Source organism: Aquarana catesbeiana, linkage group LG10 (genome assembly GCF_042186555.1).
Source record: "Aquarana catesbeiana isolate 2022-GZ linkage group LG10, ASM4218655v1, whole genome shotgun sequence".
In the NCBI taxonomy this organism is placed as follows: Eukaryota; Metazoa; Chordata; class Amphibia; order Anura; family Ranidae; genus Aquarana; species Aquarana catesbeiana.
The window spans coordinates 192637067-192658640 of record NC_133333.1 but is presented as its reverse complement, the minus strand read 5'-3'; positions in this window follow the sequence as shown (position 1 = coordinate 192658640).

The window sequence follows — 21574 nt, the reverse complement described above, 5'->3', positions numbered from 1 at the left end:
TTGTTCTGGATGTCATAAGTCCATAATAAAAATCAGGAGAAACAGCCCCAAAACAAAACAAGAAGAAGAAAAAAAAAAAAAAACAAAAAAAAAACATGAGGATCCTTGTTCTCAACAGTCCAATAATAACAGTACGAAAGTCCATAATGCACATCTGGTTCTGTTGCCTTTGCTTCTGGGACGGCCTTCCCGGGTGATTCCAATTGGATACAGCATACAATAATGGCCTGGGGACCAGCTTTCCTGGCTTTATAAGATTATACTTTATTAATGTGAACAAAGTTAGAGAAAGAAAAACACAAGTACATTTAAGACATATGCATTCAACTGAATGCTTGTCTGGTAAGTCTGAGCCGTAAGGACCTTTGATTAGAATTGTCATAGATATACTGCGACATACTAATGAGACCCCTTTCCCAGTGACATGTGTAACAATTTGAATGGTTACGCCCTTCAGCCAGGTGTCTGATTTTCATCCCCCCATCTTTCTTCCTCCATTGTCATATGCCTGCAAGTACCCCTGCCCCACCTTCTGTGGAACACCACGTTGTGTGTGTGTGTGTATGACTCTTCACGTGTTCAGGGGAATTTTGTTGCTATCGCAACTCACCACTAACCCCTTTTACTGGAACTGTGTTCCGTTCAACCTTGGCTGGTGCCAAACCTTTGGGCATATAGCTCCGTCATTGGCTACCATGTGTAGCTACTGTATGAGTCCTGCCTTTAGCAGGCTACGGAAGAGGTCATCACCTTAAGAGTTTTCCATGCAGATTAGGCAGTGTCGCCTACGCAGACAAAAATGGGATGTCATCAGTCACTAGTGGCTTCAGGAACAATCAAACTAAATTACTCTTAAGTACAATTGTACTATACTCCCTGCTATTTGCCAATCACTATGAGTCTCACCAGTCCCAGTATATCTATATGATATTCACGCAATGCTCTTTGAACTTGATTATGGCACAAAAAGAAAACTGACCAAAAAAAAAATTGATCAATGACCACATATGATGACTGCCCAATATTAGAACTGTAGAGAGGATTGTATGTCACATATACAAAGAAAATAGTCACATGACTGTTGCTAACACCCAGGTGTTACTGTCATAATTGGTAATAGCTACAATCACATACATTTATATAACAATTATCCAATGTTGAAAGAGAGAAGAAAAACTGTTGGAACTTGGTCCATCCCCAAAAATGCTATAGGGAAGATGTTATCAGGGAGAACAAAAGGCCAACCTTTGAAGTTGAACTAATTACAATAACACCAACACAACACTCAGTATTTTAAATATATTTCCCTCTAACTGAAATATATTTCTAATTGCAATATTTTACAGTGATTAATGGAGATTTCACATAATCCCATAAGGCAACACTAAAGACCGCTTTAAAATTCATAATCCCATAACTAAACACTTCTTATCTCTCTGGGATAAACTAAAAACCAAATATCAGTTACAATCTCCACACAATCCTCTCCTTTCTTTTATCAGAAATCCGGCCTTTATCCAGCATGGATCTACCCAAATTCTTTTAAAGCTTGGACAACATCAGGCATTCAGACACTAAATGACTTCATAGCATCTAAATCATTCCTTTCATTCCCATCGCTTAGAGAAAAATATGATCTACCAAACTCTGAGATATTTAGATATCTCCAAATCAAAAATTTCTATACACCATTCCTAAAGGGGGATACACCATTATCCCAATTATCCATTTTTGAATCAATCTGTACAAAAGATCCATTTGCTAAAGGTACAATTTCATCACTTTATAATCAATTATATGGAGTAGCAAATCTTAATAGACCCTCTTACGTTCAGAGGTGGGAGGAGGACCTGGGACGAACTTTAGAAGACACGGACTGGTCTAACATATGGCTCACATCTAAGTCATCTTCACCCAACATCTTAGCACTGGAGACAAATTATAAAGTCCTAACTCGCTGGTACCTTGTACCCGCTAGAGTGGCAAAATATTCACCTAATACCTCAGCTCTTTGTTTTCGAGGATGCCCAGAAATAGGCACACATTTACACATATGGTGGACGTGCCCAGTAATCCAAACCTTCTGGAAGGAAGTCTTCGTGATTGCATCTAAAATATTTAAAAAATAATACAACCAGATCCATATATAACTTTACTTAATCTAAAACCGGAATGGTTAACACTCTCTCAATTCAAACTTATGATCCAACTAATAACGGCTGCAAAACAAACAGTGGCCAAGGCATGGAAATCTCCTACATTGGTACTAGCAGAAACAATTCACAGAATGAATAATACAATGTCCCATGCTAAGATGGTAGCCATCGATCAAAATCAAATTCCAAAATTTGAAAAACTTTGGCATCCTTGGATAAAACAACAGTTCCTGTCAAACTTCAATGACTCTGTCCTGTTGCCATGGTAGCAGATTAAATGACTTACAGAGACACCCATTCTAAGGCTTCAAAGAGAACTAAAAAGAATAATAAACTGACGAGCGGGACAACCTTGTGGACCATACCTTTACCTTTCTACCCTTTTTCTTCTTTCTCTTTCCTTTTCTCCACCTTACGATTAAAGCTCATTATCAGAATTTATTTGACCTATATACACTCTACCTGTAAACAATATGTATAGTAGGTATAAATCATTTAAATACCTACAAAAGTAACTAAGGAAATGACATATGTCTTTAATTTAGGTTTACGTTAACCCAATGTTTAATATTTGAAATTTCATGATATTTACCTATATAAACCCTACTGTAAAACAATGAGCTTACTTTATAGATCCTTGTAAACTTACGTTATGTATCTTTATAATATTGTATACTCAAACTTCTTTTGACAAGGAGAACCCTACTTTAAAATGACTTAAGAAATTACACCAAATCAACATATCTTCCTTTAGATCTGTGGTTAACCTGTTACGTGAAAACGGATTCTTCAATCCAGAAATAGCCATATAAAGCCTTCTAGAAAATATTCTACCTATTGGCCATACCCGAGTAGCAAAAGCTAAATGTCCTAATAATGACTGCATGTCTTTTAACAATACTTTCTTCTTTCTGATTAATGACAACAGCAGTTCAGTAATTTTTTAAATTTTTTCTAAAGGGAGCCTAAATTATTTTTCGACAGTATCGATTGTGATACCTAAAAAATCAATGCAAGTCGTGGATAAAACTGTTTTTTCCCCCGCCAATGGAACCCCGAATTCAGCACAGTTTCACAAAAAAAAAAAATTTTAACAAAGAAATACATTGCACAGAATTCATGGCCCCCATGAAGAGAAAATCATCAAGGTAATGTATTAAAAAAGGTGAACCCGACTTGACCGAAACAACCCATTCTAAAAAAGTAGCGAACGATTTGAAATAAAAACAAAAAAGGGAGCACCCCATTGGAAGACATCTGTCAAAATAAAACTTACCGGCAAAATGAAAACCCAAGGAATTAAAACAGCTGGGATGTATAGGGAGCAACTGAAACGCTGCTTTTACATTAGCCTTAGCTAATAAAGCTCAGTAAATAAAGTGCTGTGCAATTCATAAGAGTCCATAAATTGATAAAAACACAAGTGGTGTTGGTGTAGATAAACAAGAAAATTGACGTGCAAGTGACACGCAGGAAACAAATCTCAAAGACGGGTGTCAGTGATCCCTCCACCGCACACAGATGGCCTCTCACCTCCCAAATTCGACCTGAAACAGGTCACACAGCGAGAGTCAGTGTAGCTGACACAGCAATCCAGGCAAACACTCTGGACATAGCCGCTCCAGGATGTGTCTCAGTCAACATAATATGGCATGTGGAAAGAGATAACAAAGCAATCTAATGCTCTCTGTATGTTCAATCTTTTATTAAGGTAAAAAAGATAAGTTGCACTTACATATAATGGCACTCAGGTCCGAATGCCGGCGGACAAACGAAACTGATAGTGAACAAGATGGCCGCGGGTGACGTCATGCGAACACCTGACCCCCACTAATAAAGCATTGCCACCCAATAGTCTAATTTTTTGTATCACACTATCAAATGATGTATAATTTACCGAAGAGAGATCATTATCAATTTGATCATTTAAAGAAGAACCCAGAGGAAAAAGAAATGATGGATTAAACGGTAAGAATGAGGCTCTTTTTTAGGTACCAGCCCCAGAGGGGATAACTGAAAATCTTTAAAGGGCGGGGAATCAAAGGGGCCTGAAATCCTGCCCTCCCAATGTTCTTCTTGTAACTTTTCTGCTACGACGTGTGATAGATCCGAGACTGAAGAAAGATTCTTTACCATAGAACAACCGGAATCTTCAAATGGTGGAAGAAGAAAACCATTTGAAAATCCATCAATTAATTTTATTTGGGTAACATTGGAGCCAGGGGAGGATGCTTTCCAATTTCACAGGAGTGGCTGCTTTTAAGAAAAAGCTCTCTATTAGACTGTGATTGATTATTGTATGACATTGTATGACATTTTTCTAAAACATTTAGCCACTGAATGTGCACCAGCGCATAAAGCACATTCATGTTTATATTTACAATTGGCATGCCATTTACACATGCTATAATTTGAAAGCAAAACATATACCTTTTTTGTATTGCATAGGTGTGCTAGTATTGTTAACTGGTAATGATGATCTAGGAAAACTGGACTGTGGTGGAACAAAAAGATTCAGCCAAAGACCAACATCCTTTGTACCCCACTGTAGACCTGACTGCACCGGCAATTTTTGGCGGAATGGTTCATCATGCTTCAAGCATACTGTATATACACAGCCCCTGTAACCAATTAGCAAATGATTTTGCCACTGGCCTGCGTCTATCTTCCTCTTTTCTATCGTCCTTTCTCTCCAATTTCAAAATTAATTCCTTAACCGATGGTAAAAGGGATAAAACATCCACAAATTCACCCTTCCATATTTTTTCTTTTATCCCTAAAGGAAGGTGGAAACCTAAAGGAGACAATACACAGGGTATTGTTTCCTTTAAACGAGATTCAGGGACCAAACCAGGATTAAATGACACCACTTTTTCTCTTTCAGTAGTGGGAGAGATTAAACCTTGGTGTAAATTTTCATTATTACCAAACTGAAGCAGCAGGATTAGAAGACCCCATTGCATGGGAAGCTGAACTGGCAGATTTGGAATGTAATTCTTTTACTAGATTAGAGAGAGAAGATGACAATTCACATAACAAACGTAGTTGCTGAGACTCACCAGCATTAGTAGAAACCAAATGCTCAGCTGGATCCGGCTGCTGAGGTGAACAAATGATTGGAATGTTGCACCCAACTGGAGTGTTTTCCTGCTGGGTGAACCCTGCTGAACCACTTGATGTATCCGTCTCTCCACTACGCCATGCTGCACCTGTGGAAAAAGAATTAGAAATCTGCTGCCAAGCAGAAGGCATCCTGTCGCTAGGCAACCGTCTGACTCCTCTGCCCCTGCTGGCTCCACCCACCGCCTCATTCTGCGCAAGCCGCCGCTTGTTGCGATGGGCCGGCTCCGCTCTGACTGCCGCCTCATGTCTGGGCGGGGAAGGAGAGAATCTTCGGCGCCTCACATGCTGCCGCTTGCTCAGCTGCTCGACTTCGGCTCCTCCCGTAGCTCCCCCGACGTTCCATCTTCCGTTCCGCCTACCGCTCCTCCTTCTCTCTCACCTTTTGGTGACGTCGATACCCCTCTGACCAGGAACCAGAAACTCCGCCTCGGACAATTCTTCTTCCTGCAGAATTAATCTAAATCTGTTGGCTCCGCCGTCGTACCCAAGATAGACTCGGTATTCACCACCGTGGCCGCTTGATCCGAAAGTAAAGCTAAGCACTGCCGCAGCCAATCTTCCCCTTTCTCAGCTTCTGCTCATTCCAAAAGCTGCCTTAAAAGAGTCTTCATGTCGCTGAAAGAAAAAAATCCAGCGGGCTAAATGTATTATAGCTCAGTATTATAGCCCTAAGCTCCACTGGATGTTTCTCCCTCACGCGACTGACCACAAACCCCGTGAGGAAGCCCTTTTTATAGGGTACCCATAGGGTTCCAGAAGCTTTCATGGGTCATATGATCTTTTTTAACCAATAAAACTCACGAACCCTAAAACTGGAATATTCCAGTGTTACCTCTGACCTAGTTGACCTATAATGAACCCACACACTAGTCACAGCAAGAGGGAGGCCTTGAAACTGTCCCTGTCATGATCCCATAAGGAAAAGGGGGGCCTTGAAACAGGCTTTCCCTCCTTTTCCCTGTACTCTGGTTGAACAAAGACATAAGTCCACTAAGTTCAACCCCCCCCAGAAAAAAAAAAACACACACAAATTGAAGACCTTCATATACACTATCCTATACTCACAGTTGATCCAGAGGAAGGCAAAATACCCCAAAAAGGTATAATCCAATTTGCTCCAGCGGGGAAAAAAATTCCTCCTGATTCCCCAAGAGGCAATCAGATATTCTCTTGATCAACTTTACCTAAAAATATTAGTATCCAGTTATATTATGTGTATCTAGGAAAGAATCCAGGCTTTTTTTTTTTAACAATCTACTAAGCTGGATAAAACCAGTTCTTGATGGAGTCTATTCCACATTTTCACATATCATACTGTGAAGAAGTTTTTACGTATTTGGAGATGAAATCTCTTTTCCTCCAGACATAAAGAGCCCCCCCCCCCCCGTCCTTTGTGATGCCCTTAAAGTGAATAACTCAACACCAAGTTCACTATATGGACCACTTATGTATTTGTGTACCAAAATTAGTTTCAAATTTAAAAAGTTCAAATAAAACAGTCCAATGGTTTAAGACTAAAAGGTTCCTATCACCAATATTGTTGATCCAAGTGTTGAAAAATCTTTGATCCAAAGTCACAACCTCCACTAGTACTTATTTCATTTGAAATTCATTTTGGTTAAAAAAAATTTCACTTATTGTTTGGAGGACTTTATATGATCACTATATTTATGGAATCATCTATTGTGAATGAATTTTCACAAATAATAATTTATATTATTGAACCAGCGCTATAATTATTATTTTATATTATATGTAGAGTAGAGGAAAGAGGGGTTTGGTGGGACTTTAAATGAGGCACATATTACCATGTGCCACCATCCCTAAATCAGTAAATTGAAAAGGAGATTGTGACTTTAAGTGAGGCAATTGACAGACAGCTACTCATTTATAAAATAGGACATATTTACTGTCTTAGAAAATAGACAAACATTGCAAATGTAAAGCCTTTTCATATATATATATATATATATATATATATATATATATATATACATACATACATACATACACACACATAGATAAATAGAGAACAATTCATATATTTACATAAAATCGTCATAGCAACCCATTCCAGTTACAAATTGTAAGATAAATAAAACTCCATCTAAAAATTTAATTTGGCCAGAAAGTTTGTAAAACTACATTTAAAAAAAATATATTTTCTTTGTTAGGGTGCGTGCAATAGTTGGATATAATAAGAGAATGGGTGCATCCTACAGTTTCTTACTCATTTCATGGCACAAAGTTACTTCTTCAGGGGATGATGCATCCACATATCTGAAAAAAATTATACGGAGCACCAATTGGCTCTGATTGAAACTCATATATCCAATGACAGGAAAATTGAATAACCAAACAAATATCAGGTCCAAATTACTCACATTCAGTTACAATTCAGAGGTATGTGGTATAGCAACACAAGGGCCACCAAGGGTGTTGTCTGTCCCGGGAGCTGAGGTAACGAACCTGCAGGAAAAGCGGTCACCCACAAAGCATCCCCAGAGGGTAAAGATCTCCAGATTGGGTGGAACAGCAACGGGAGATAATGGGTATGGGATCCAGGGTCTCTGTGAGAGAATGTGAATGAAATGGTAAGTGGCTCAATTATAGAGTAATACTGAAAATAGTTAAGGACCCATACCTAGAGGAGCGTGAACAAGTAAGAGGAAATGTGGAAAGGAAGGAACGTGTGACTGAAATTATAACCATGAACCAAAAACCAATTTAGTGAAACCAAAGTGAAGCATGTGTTAAGAGAAATAACTGCCCAAAGGGGATTGGTACAAACTGTGTGTGTCCAAAGATTACCTGATATGTTTGCATGATAGCATGGTCCATGTGCAGTGAAGTGTGCAACTAAGGGGCTGTGACAAGGAGGGGGTGCTTTAAAAAGGCTGCACACTGCACCCACAGGTAACTCCCAGCATCACGCTGGTATCATGGAGAAGGGAGCGGCATCCCCTTCTGGGCGGCACCTGCCATCCCTGATCGGCACCAACTAGCTCCCAATCCAATTGACCCAAGGAGTAGAAAGAAGCGCACACTTAATGACACTGGTGACTTCACACGTGTAGCGCCTGGCGTATATATCTTACAATTGGTAACTGGAATGCGTTGCTATGACAATTTTATGTAAATATATAAATTGGTCTCTATTTATCTATGTAGGTATATATATGAAATGGCTTTACATTTCCAATGTTTGTCAAACACTATATGAGTTTTCTAAAACAGTAAATGTCGTATTTTTTAAATAAATAGCTGTCTGTCGATTGCCTCACTTAAAGTCCCAATCTCCTTTTCAATTAAAATATTATTTTATATTGTTTTATCATTTAGGGGCTTATATTTATTTATATTTATTGGTAGAAGAATAAGTTACACAGTTCACAGTTTTGCAATATAATTTTCTCACAATTTATTATATTCATTAGTGAGGAAGGGTTTATACATTTATCTGAATGTTTAAGATTAATTGCTTGCCATAACAATGTTCAGCATTATGTGAGATCTGTATATATCTCTTTAACCAACTCAGTACCAGCATGTTGCTTCCTCTTCATTATCTGGCCATTTTTTAATTTTGAGCACTGTGATAGTTTGACTGACAGTTACTTAATCATGCAACACTACACCCGAATTAATTTTGTTTTTATTTTTTTTGAGACAGATAGAGCTTTATTTTGGTGACATTTACTTACCTCTGGAGTGTCGTTTTATTATGTATAAAATAAAAAGAAATATGCACATAAAGTACGGAACCCCCAAAACGACTCCTTTTGGAAAGTCGACACCCTGAGATGATTTGATTTGTTTGCCAAATTTTTTTGGAAATGTAGAAACATGGCAGTATTGAGGAGGTTAACACATGGTGCTTGGCATTAGTGCACTAGATACATTAAATGTACATGTTAAAGTGGTTGTAAACCCTACTTTTTTTTTACTAACAAACATGCCATACTTACCTGCTCTGTGCAATGGTTTTGCACAGAGCAGCCCTGATCCTCCTCTTCTTGGGTCCTCCTCCAGAGTTCCTGGCTCCTCTTCTTCTTGGTGTGCCACCATATGTGCCATCATAGGAAGCCCCATCCTATTGTGGCACACCTGCAAGCTCCATCCCAAGCTGCGCTGTCTGCATCTGTTGACGCAGACAATGCAGCTCAGCCTTGCCCCCAAGATTTGATTGACAGCAGCAGGAGCCAATAGCTCTCATTGATATCAATATGCCACTGCTCCTGGGCACAGCACTGGATCGAGAATGAGCTTAGGTAAGTACAGTGCCATCCAAAAGTATTCACCCCCCTTGGCATTTTTTGTGTTTTGTTGCCTCACAACCTGGAATTCACATGGATTGTTTGAGGATTTGCATCATTTAATTTACAGAACATGCCCACAACTTTGAAGATTTTTTTTATTGTGAAGCAAACAATAAATAGGAAAAAATAACAGAAAAAGTCAATGTGCATAACTATTCACCCCCTAAAGTCAATACTTTGTAGAGCCACCTTTTGCGGATATCACAGCTCCAAGTCGCTTTGGATAAGTCTCTGTGAGCTTACCACTGGGAATGTTGCCCATTCCTCCTTGCAAAACTGCTCAAGCTCCTTCAAGTTGGATGGTTTGCGCTTGTGAACAGCAATCTTTAAGTATGACCACAGATTTTCTATTGGATTGAGGTCTGGGCTTTGACTAGGCCATTCCAACATTTTTACATGTTTCCCCTTAAACCACTCAAGTGTTGCTTTAGCAGTGTGTTTGGGGTCATTGTCCTGCTGGAAGGTGAACCTCCGTCCTAGCCTCAAATCACACACAGAGCCGTTTTTTAGGTTTTGCTCAAGAATATCCCTGTATTAGCACCATCTATCTTTCCCTCGACTCAGACCAGTTTCCCAGTCCTGACTGATGAAAAACAGCATGATGCTGCCACCACCATGATTCCCTGTGGGGATGGTATTCTTTGGGTGATATGATGTGTTGGATTTGTGCCAGACATAGCGTTTTCTTTGATGGCCAAAAAGTTCAATTTTAATCTCATCAGACCAGAGCACCTTCCTCCATACATTTTGGGAGTCTCCCACATGCCTTTTTGCAAACTCAAAATGTGACATTTTGTTTTTTGCTGAAAATAATGGCTTTCTTCTGGCCACTCTGCCATAAAGCCCAACTCTATGGAGCATACGGCTTATTGTCATCGTATGTACAGATACTCCAGTCTCTGCTGTGGAACTCTGCAGATCCTCCAGGGTTACCTTAGGTCTCTGTGCTGCCTCTCTGATTAATGCCCTCCTTGCCCAGTCTGTGAGTTTTGGTGTGCAACAGTCTCTTGGCAGGTTTGCTGTTGTGCCATGTTCTTTCCATTTGGTTATGATAGATTTGATGGTGCTCCTAGGGATCATCAAAGATTTGGATATTTTTTTATAACCTAACCCTGACTTGTACTTCTCAACAACATTGTCCCTTACTTGTTTGGAAAGTTTCTTGGTCTTCAGTGTTCAGTGTGCAGTGTTTGGTTAGTGGTGCCTCTTGCTTAGGTGTTTCAGCGTCTGGGGCCTTTCATAAAGGTGAGTATATGTAATGACAGATCATGTGACACTTAGATTGCACACAGGTAAACATAATTTCACTAATTATGTGACTTTTGAAGGTAATTGGTTGCACCAGAGCTTTTTATGGGCTTTATAACAAAGGGGGTGAATACATACGCACATTCCAATTATCATTTTTTATTTCTGAAAAATATTTTTATGTATATATTTTTCTAATTTTACTTCACCAACTTGGACTATTGTGTTCTGATTCATCACATAAAATTCAGATAAAAAAAAAAAATAAACTAAAGGCTGTATTGTAACAAAATATGTAAAAAGCCAAGGGGGTAAATACTTTTGCAAGGCACTGTAGAAAGGGGGGGGAAGCTGCATACAGAAGGTTTTTTACCTTAAAGGCATAGAATGCGTTAAGGTAAAAAACCTTCAACTTTTACAACCACTTTAAATGTATAGGTCATACACAATGAGATCAAGGGGCAAAGAGGTTAATGTACAGGTCACATACAGTGGAAAGATAGGGATGAAGAGTTTAATGTACAGATGTGCAGGAAAAGGAAGGTGAGGAGTTATTATACAGGTCAGAGCAGAGACAGGGCGGGGCTGACATATACAAGAGTAGAGTGAACGACAGTAGGGGGCTGGATTTTAATACTGCTGGCACTGTGCTGGATTGAACTGGTGTTGGCTGGTGGTCAGGAAGCTTCCTGATTACCAGTCAATAAGTTACACATGGCTGCTAACTGCAGTCTGTGTTTACATTCTGTGATGCTGTGACTGGCCAGAGCAACCACATGGTACAGAGCGACCACATGGTACAGAGCCACTCCCATTGACTCTTTACCTTTTGTCCATAATTTGCTTTGTACAATCAAAGTGCAGTCATATGACTGTTTGCATGCAGAAGGCACACATAGAAGCTTAGTTCCCAGAGGACATACCTGTATATCCCCCCAGAACAGTAGGGGAGCAGACCAGCATATATGTATAGTGGCCAGTCTACAAGAGGTTAAATCTGCTTTTCCTTAAATAGCCCTAAATAAAGGATAAACCCCCTCCATCTCTCTCTCTGCAGGGACAGTATCCCATATATAGTCCACTCACCTAAACAACAGTCAATACTGGGCTTTATTACAAGTAAAGCCCAAAATGCTTTGCAAAATCAGTCTTATGGATGCACCCTGTAATCATTGCATATTAGTAAAATACAGATGCTATGCAAATGTTTAAAACATAAAAACCATCAGTTCATTAACCACCTCCCTCCAGCCATATAGTAAAATGATGGGCGCAAGGTGGCTCTCTCGTTCTGGGACAACATCATATGACATCTTCCCACTCTCGCCGTGCTTTCGGGGGTGCACAACGTAGTGGTTGACGGAGAGCTGTGTCCCTGGGACACGGTGCATCCCTGATCTCGGTAAAGATCTGATGACAAGGCTCTTTAACCATGTGATCAGCTGTGTCCAATCACGGCTGATCACATGTAAACAAGGAAATGCCGGCTAGCGGTTTTCCTCTCCTCACACTCACAGCGTGTGAGGGGAGGAAAGTCGATCAACGGCATTTCCTCACAAGGGAGACCTGCACAGATAATCAGGGCACTGATTATCAGTGCCCTGATTATTAGTGCAGCCCAAACAGTGCACAGTAGCAATGCCAGTCAATGCCCAGCAGTGATGCCAATCAGTGCCCATCAGTGATGCCAGTCAGTGCTGACCTTCAGTGCCTGCTCATCAGTGTTGCCCATCAGGGCTGCCAATCAGTGCTCATCAGTGCCGCCTATCAGTGCCCATCAGTGCCACCTACCTGTGCAAATCAGTGCCACCTATTAGCTCACATCAGTGCCACCTATCAGTGCCCATCAGTGCTGCATATTAGTGCCTCCTCACCAGTGCCATATCATCAGTGCCGATCAGTGCCGTCTCATCAGTACCTATCAGTGTAGCTTATCAGTGCCCATCAGTGCAGCCTCATCAGTGCACATCAGTGAAGGAGAAAAATTACTTATTTACAAAATTTAGAGAAACTAAGAAAAATTTTTTTTTAAATTTTGTCTTTTTTTGTTTTTTAGCAAAAAAAAAAAAAAAAACAATGGTGATTAAATACCAGCAAAAGAAAGCTCTAGCTGTCTCAAAAAATGCTAAAAATTTAATTTGGGTACATGCAAGTAGAAAAGCAACTGGAGCAAGTGAATTTCACAGTATCTAGTGTTTAAGTTACTAAAACAATGATATATCTCCATGCAGATGATACAGTACCTTGAAAAAGTATTCATACCCCTTGACATTTTTGTATTTTATTGGTATTTTATTTGATAGACCAGCACAAAGTGGCACATAATTGTAAAGTCGAAGGAAAATGATAAATGGTTTTCAATTTTTTACAAATAAATATGTGAAAAGTGTGGCGTGCATTTGTATTCAGCCCCCTTAACTCTGATACCCCTAACTAAAATCTAGTGTAACAAATTTCCTTCGGAAGTCACCTAATTAATAAATAGAGTCCACCTGTATGTAATTTAATCTCAGTATAAATACAGCTGTGAAGCCCTCAGAAGTTTGTTAGAGAACCTTAGTGAACAAACAAGTCAATGAAAGCCAAGGAACACACCAGACAGGTCAGGGATAAAATTGTGAAGAAGTTTAAAGCAGGGTTAGGTTTTAAAAAAATATCCCAATCGTTGAACATCTCACGGAGCACAATCCATCATCGGAAAATGGTAAGAGTATGGCACAACTGCAAACCTACCAAGACATGGCCATCCACCTAAACTGACAGCCCGGGCAAGGAGAGCATTAATCAGAGAAGCAGTTAAGAGGCCCATGGTAACTCTGGAGAAGCTGTAGAGATCCACAGCTCCGGTGGGAGAATCTGTCCACAGGATAACTATTAATCATGCAGTCCACAAATCTGGTCTTTGTGGAAGAGTGGCAAGAAGAAAGCCCTTGTTGAAAGAAAGCCATATGAAGTCCTGTTTGCAGTTTGCGAGAAGCCATGTGGGGGACACAGCAAACATGTGGAAGAAGGTGCTCTGGTCAGATGAGACCAAAATTAAACTTTTTTAGAGTGGCAAGAAGAAAGCCCTTGTTGAAAGAAAGCCATATGAAGTCCTGTTTGCAGTTTGCGAGAAGCCATGTGGGGGACACAGCAAACATGTGGAAGAAGGTGCTCTGGTCAGATGAGACCAAAATTAAACTTTTTGGTCTAAAAGCAAAACGCTCTGTGTGGGCGGAAAACTAACACTGAAAACTAACACATGAAACATACAGCCAGAGCTACAATGGAAGGGATTAGATCAAAGCACATTCATGTGAATGGCCCAGTCAAAGTCCAGACCTAAATCCAATTGAGAGTCTGAGGCAAGACTTGAAAATTGCTGTTAACAGATACTCTCCATTCAGTATGACAGAGCTTGAGCTATTTTGCAAAGAAGAATAGGGAAAAATGTCACTCTCTAGATGTGCAAAGCTGGTAGAGACATACCCAAAAAGACTTGCAGCTGTAATTGCAACGAAAGGTGATTCTACAAAGTATTGACTCAGGGGAGCTGAATACAAATGAACGCCACACTTTTCACATATTTACATATTTGTATTTGTAAAAAGATTGAAAAATCATTTATCATTTTCCTTTCATGTCACAATTATGTGCCACTTTGTGCATATATTGATTGGTTTGCGCAAAAGTTATCACGTCTACAAAAAAGGGGATAGATTTATGGTATTTTTATTATTAATTTTTTATTAAGTAGTAATGGCGGCGATCTGCGATTTTTATCATGACTGCGACATTGCGGCGGACAGATCGGACACTTTTGACACTATTTTGGAATCATTGGCATTTATACAGAGATCAGTGCTATAAAAATGCATTGATTACAGTGTAAATGTCACTGGGAGGGAAGGGGTTAAATACTAGGGGGCGATAAAGGGGTTAACGTATTCCCTAAGCAAGTTCTAACTGTCGAGGGATGGGCTCACTAGAACATAACAGAGATCACTGCTCCTGATCACTGGGAGCAGTAGATCCCTGTTATGTTGCTAGGCAGAACAGGGAAATGCCTTGTTTACATAGGCATCTCCCTGTTCTGTCTCTCCGTGCCACGATAGCGGGCCACTGGCAGACATTGAGTCCGCGGGACCCACAGGCATGCTTCCGCCAGCGGCATGTGGGCACCCACTAGTCGTGGACAATGCAGTGACGTACGGGTACTTCGCTTTGCGCACCCGTGCCACGTTGCCGACGTATATCGTCATGAGCCGGTCGGCAAGTGGTTAAATAAAAGAGTATTTTGTATTGAATAAATCTGGATTGAGACAGAAAAGCCTTATATATTTTATTTTTTCTACCCTAGTAGACGTTTTCATGTGGTGTGTGAACTGATAATATATTCAGAGGATCCCCTTTACTAGTTTAATAAGCTGGAGTTAGAAACTTCAAAAAACAATTATACTGGGTGTGCTGGGAGGGAATCTATCACACAGTTCTTAGGTCTCATGCACACTGGACGATTTTTTAGCTGCTGTTTTAGGCTTCAGAATTTTTTTTTGCAGCCAGTAAACTCCCCAGCATGTTATCCTATGTGTTCATGCACACATAGGCTAAACGCTCTAACTCTGATAAAAGCTTAAAAACACTGAAAAACACTAAAAAACACAGAAAAACACGTTTATCAGTGTTTTTGAGCCATAAGCTTTTATGGGAGTATAGTTTTGCTAAAAACGCTACAGCTAAATAATGCTTTAAAATGCTGAAAAACACTAGTGCAAAAACGCTGCAAAACTCATTCTACAGCTATAGATTTCTACAGCTAATGCTAGTGCTGTTTTATAACGTCCAGTGTCATACCTCCCAACTGCCCCGGATTGGCCGGGACTGTCCCGGAAATTGATCTATGTCCTGGGGTCCCAGCCAATCATAGTAGGCTCCCGGAGCAGAAAAAGTGTCAAAACAAGTTACGGTACTTGACTCCATTGACATTACTGCCAGGGGCATGCTGTCACGGGACTTTTTTCAGCCGATGCTGCTCACTTCTTCATGTCAGTGCTGCTGACTTCACCTCTCCTCTGGCACTCTGTGGACCCAGGGGCAGCCTGACCAATCAGGTGCTGCCCTGGGCGAACATACAGACTGAGTGTCACCCGGTACGGAGAGTGAGACAACATCATGCTGAGGGCACCAGGAGGTGGCGGAGATGAAGAGCCACGAGGGCGGCAAGAACCGATTACCCTGGAGCAGGGAGAAGAGCTCCAAAGACCTCCCAGCCCAGGACCAATGGACAGGCTAACCAGAGAACTTGCGGGCAGGAGGTGCAGGCAGCCAGAGACAGCAGGAGATCAGCTGGATGGAGCAGCTTTGTGACTACCCAGCTATGAGAACAGGCTCTGCCCACTGCATGGAAGGTACAGTGTCACACACACCTTCCCACAGGAGGGACTGCAGACAGGGCTAGGACCTCTCTCACTTCCCCCCTCTCCCCCCCCGCTCCCTCCTGCAGGCCCCACGACAGTGACGTCATCATGTCATCTATCCCTGATTGGTTGATACACGAGTGAGCCTGGAAAGAAGCTCGTAGGGATGCCGCATATCGTATGAGGATTATGAGAACATACCATTTTATATCTAGATTGTTATAAGTGCAACACTTTCTTGGATAAACTGGAGTTATCATATTACACTATGCAAGCGCACTTTTGCTTTTATCTTTGAGTCCCGCTGGAACATTGAGAGTGGATGCAGCCTGTATGGTTTGAGGAAGATCTTATTTTCTCATGTCTTGTCAGACCAGACCACCTGTAATTCAGTGGTCATAAACATCTGGTAAGCAGCATGTGTGACTCACATTGGGTGCGGAACTGGATCTTCCTTTCACCAATTGCTTCCCTTCACCTGTTGTATCTGTTGTAGGGAACACAAAAGAGTTTAATACTTTGGCTTTATGGACTCTTCCTATATAAGCTATTTATAAGGACATTGTGTGTTATATATTTGTGGAAATTTGCATTCAGTCTCTGACTTGATATTCCATTTTTTATTGCTGCACTGCTATACATGATTATCTGGGAGTTTGTATCTTGACTTTGAGTGCTAGCTTCTCTTTTTGTATTTTACTTTAAGTGCAGTGTTTTTTTTGTTTATTATTTTATTGTCTTTCTTGTAACCAAATTATGCATTCAAAACATTGCTCCTACGGAGCTTGTGCTGATGTCACCCACGCCTTTCTGCAGCTGGTGCCATCAGCGTTTTTAATGCATTGCAAGGAGCAAGGAGGAGGAAAATCAGCAAGGAGTGAGAATGAAGTAAAAATATCAGGAGGTAAAAAGTAAAATTCCCTGTTTTCCTCTTTGTTTTTAAATATCACTTAGGAATCCATCATTATACAAGGATTTTTGAAACAATTTGCTGAAAATGAATGAAAAACAACAAATCACCAGTTCATGCACTGAACAGAATGCCCTCCAGCCAGGCTGGTAATCTTAGTGTGTACGAGAATCTGCTATTACTACAGCGCTGCAGCTCTCTTATTGATCCACTGGGTGTTGGAAAATCATCTTCACAAAAACAAGGAAAAAGGAAAGAGCGTGCGTCTGCCCTAGTGTAGTATTGTTTTATTAAACACACGATAAAAGCTCTTAACAATTGCACTGACATTTATAAGTGTTTAACCGCTTCAGCCCCGGAACATTTTACGCACTTCCTGACCAGAACCCTTTTTACAATTTGGCACTGCGTTGCTTTAACTGACAATTGCATGGTCATTCGATGCTGTACACAAATAGAGCTTTCTTTTGGTGGTATTTGATCACCTCTGCGGTTTTTATTTTTTGCGCTATAGACAAAAAAAGAGCAACAATTTTGAAAAAAAATTTTTTTTTTTAACTTTTTGCTATAATAAATATCCCAAATTTAAAAAAACAAATTTTTTCATTAGTTTAGGCCAATATATATTCTTCTACATATTTTTAGTAAAAAAAAATCACAATAAGCGTATATTGATTGGTTCTGCGCAAAAGTTATAGTGTCTGCAAACGATGGGAAAGATTTATGGCATTTTTATGCCATTTTTATTATTTTTATTTTTTTACTAGTAATGGCGGTGATCTGTGATTTTTAGTGGTACTGCGACAATGCGACGGACAGATCGGAGACTTTTGACACTTTTTTGGGACCATTGGCATTTATACAGCGATCAGTGCTATAAAAATGCACTGATTACTGTGTAAATGTCACTGGCAGGGAAGGGGTTAATTGTGTGTTCCCTCAGTGTGTTCTAACTCTATGGGGATAGGATTGACTAGGAGATGATCCATATCATTTTTCCTACTTAGTAGGAAAAAATGATATAGCTCCTCTCCTCTGTTAGCACAGGAATTTGTGTGTTTACACACACAAATCCCTGTGCTGGCGCTCGTGCATGTGATCGTGCGTGGGCGGCAGTGATCGTGCCTGCCGGCCACGCGCATTGGGTCCCCTGCCGTGCAGCAGGTCAAAAAAGGGTAGGACGTACCGGTACGGGATTTCACCCAGGAGACCCATTGTGCCATAGTACATCTGCGTGTCATGGTCGGGAACTGGTTAAACAGGTATGTAATTCCATAAGTCCCCCTCTCCTGAATTATAGTTACATAGTAGGTGAGGTTGAAAAAAGACACAAGTCCATCAAGTCCAACCTATGTGTGTGATTATATGTCAGTATTACCTTGTATATCCCTGTATGTTGTGGTCATTCAGGTGCTTATCTAATAGTTTTTCGAAACTATTGATGCCCCCTGCTGAGACCCCCACCCGTGAAAGGTAATTCCACATCCTTGCCGCTCTTACAGTAAAAAACCCTCTATGTAGTTTATGGTTAAACCTCTTTTCTTCTAATTTTAATGAGTGGCCACGTGTTAATCATTTGCCTACAGGGCACTTAACCCCCCACCCCCCCTGCCCAAGCCATTTTTCAGCTTTCAGCGCTGTTTCGTTTTGAATGACAATCGCGTGGTCATGCTACACTGTAACCAAACAAAGTTTTTATAATTTTCTTCACACAAATTAGAGCTTTCTTTTGGTGGTATTTAATCACTGCTGGGTTTTTTATTTTTTACTGAAAAAAGACCAAAATGTTGAAAAAAATGTTTTTTTACTGAGTTTCTATCAATAAATTTTGTAACTAAGTAATTTTTCTCCTTCACTGATGTGCGCTGATAAGGCGGCACTGATGGGCACTGATAGGATGAACTGGTGGGCACTGATGAGGTGGTACTTATGCGCACTAATATGCTGGACTTATGGGCACTGATAGGGGCACTGATATGCATTGATGGGTGGCACTGATGGGTGACACTGATGGGCATTGAGCGATAGCAGTGATGGGCATTAATGGGCAGCACTGATAGGCGGCTCTGATAGCCAGCACTGACTGGCATCGCTAATGGGCACTGATTGGTGGCACTTGTGGGCAGTGGTGGGCACTGATTGCTGCCACTGGTGGGCACCGATCGCTGGCACTAGTGGGCAATGGTGGGCACTGATTGGTGATACTGTTGGCACTATAATGTAATCAGGGCACTGATCAACAGTGTCCTGAATACATGTAGATGTCCCCCTGCGTGGAGATGCCGCTAATCGGCTCTCCTCGCCACACACTTTGTCAGTGTGAGGCGAGGAGTGTCGATTACTGGCATCTCCGTGTTTACATGTGACCGGCTGTGATTGGACACAACAGATCTACATTTTCTACATTAAACCTCATTTGCCATGTAGTTGCCCACCCTATTAATTTGTTCAGATCTTCTTGCAAGGTTTCCACATCCTGTGAAGAAGTTATTGCCCTGCTTAGCTTAGTATTGTCCGCAAATACAGAGATTGAACTGTTTACCCCATCCTCCAGGTCATTTATGAATAAAGTAAATAGGATTGATCCCAGCATGGAACCCTGTGGGACCCCCCTACCCACCCCTGATCATTCTGAGTATTCCCCATTTATCACCACCCTCTGAACTCACCCTTATAGCCAGGTTTCAATCTATGTACTCACCCTATGGTCCATGCCAATGGACCTTATTTTGTACAGTAAACGTTTATGGGGAACTGTGTCCAATTCTTTTGCAAAATCCAGATACACCACGTCTACGGGCCTTCCTTTTTCCTGATGGCAACTCTCTTCCTCATAGAAGGTTAATAGGTTGGTTTGGCAAGAATGATTCTTCATGAATCCATGCTGATTACTGCTAATGATACCGTTTTCATTATTAAACTCTTGTATATAGTTCCTTATCATCCCCTCCAAGAGCTTGCATACTATTGACGTAAGGCTAACTGGTCTGTAATTTATAAACTAGTTTATGCTATTAAAGTAAGGGTCATTCAGGATAGTCGGGAATATTGATTTTATCTCCAGATAATGCCAAGCCATATTGCAGGAACTTGCCCCTGGGAAAGCCTATTTACTTCTCCCAACTATCCCGTACCATTTTTAACCCACCATTTCATACATATTTCAAGCTCCTTTAAACTCTGACATAGTACTTTTGTTACACTACCTTATATTTTTATTTTTCTCTTAACGTTTGCAGTTACTAATAGCTGAAATCACAGCCTCAGATACATATGTTAAATGTAGTATTGTTTCATGTAATGCTCCTTACATTATCTCTTGTTTAATACCTTTCACCAGAAAAGCTTTACTATTACTTCTTATTGCATTGTATTACCATAAATTATATTATTTTGTGAACTTTGTTATACCTTGTAAAACATAATAAAAATATTTTAAAAAGGGGAAATCTGTTCTATCCACTTCCAGGCTGGGCCTTTTCTGGCACTTTTTGTTTACATGTAAAAATCAATATTTTTTGCTAGAAAATTACTTTTTTAGAACCCCAAAAGAATCCCCAAACATTATATATTTTTTAAAAACTAAGGCCCTAGAGAAAAAAATTGTTGGCTTTTGCAATTTTTAAACTTACACAATATTTGCACAGCGGTTTTTCAGTTTTAATGATAAAAATTTCCAATACTTAACCCAATTTTTTTGTAAAATATAAATGATGATGATATATCGAGTAAATAGATACCAAACATAGCATGCTGTAAAATTGAGCACACCCATGCAATGGCAACATTTTACCATTCATAGGTAACACTTTAAAAGTCTTTACAGGTTACCTTTTTAGATTTACAGAGGAGGTCTATTACTTCCAATTTGCAATGATACCTCACATGTGTGAGCGATCGCTGTTTGTGTGCATGCGGGATTGACGTGAGCACAGGGATTCCTTTGTTTATTTGTTATTTTTTACACTGTTTTATTTATTTTTTATCACTTTTATTGCTGTCACCAGATGTACACATCCTGGTGACAATAGGCATGTGGCAGGAAGAGATCTGAGGTCTATAAGACCTTAAACCCCTATTCTGCCCTTAATAGCATTCAAAACACCAAGATTGATGTTTTTGAATACTTTAGATTTTTTTTAAATGGCGCTGTTGACATCTGAGTAAACAGGAAATTATGTCAGGTTATCGCTTCCAGGTTACCATAGCTGAGAGTCAATCAAAGCCAATCCAGGCTTTATTTAGCTCTCTGATCAGCCGGCAGAAGTGCCGGCTGGTCTCTCGGGTCTCCCAGTGGAATGGGAGATCCCGAGAAGGACACAGAAGGTGGCAGGAGGGGGCTTGTAAAAGCAATCCAGTGGCTAGTTAGCCATTAGAATTGCTTTTGCAAGAGAGCCGACCACAGACATCATCCTGGTATAA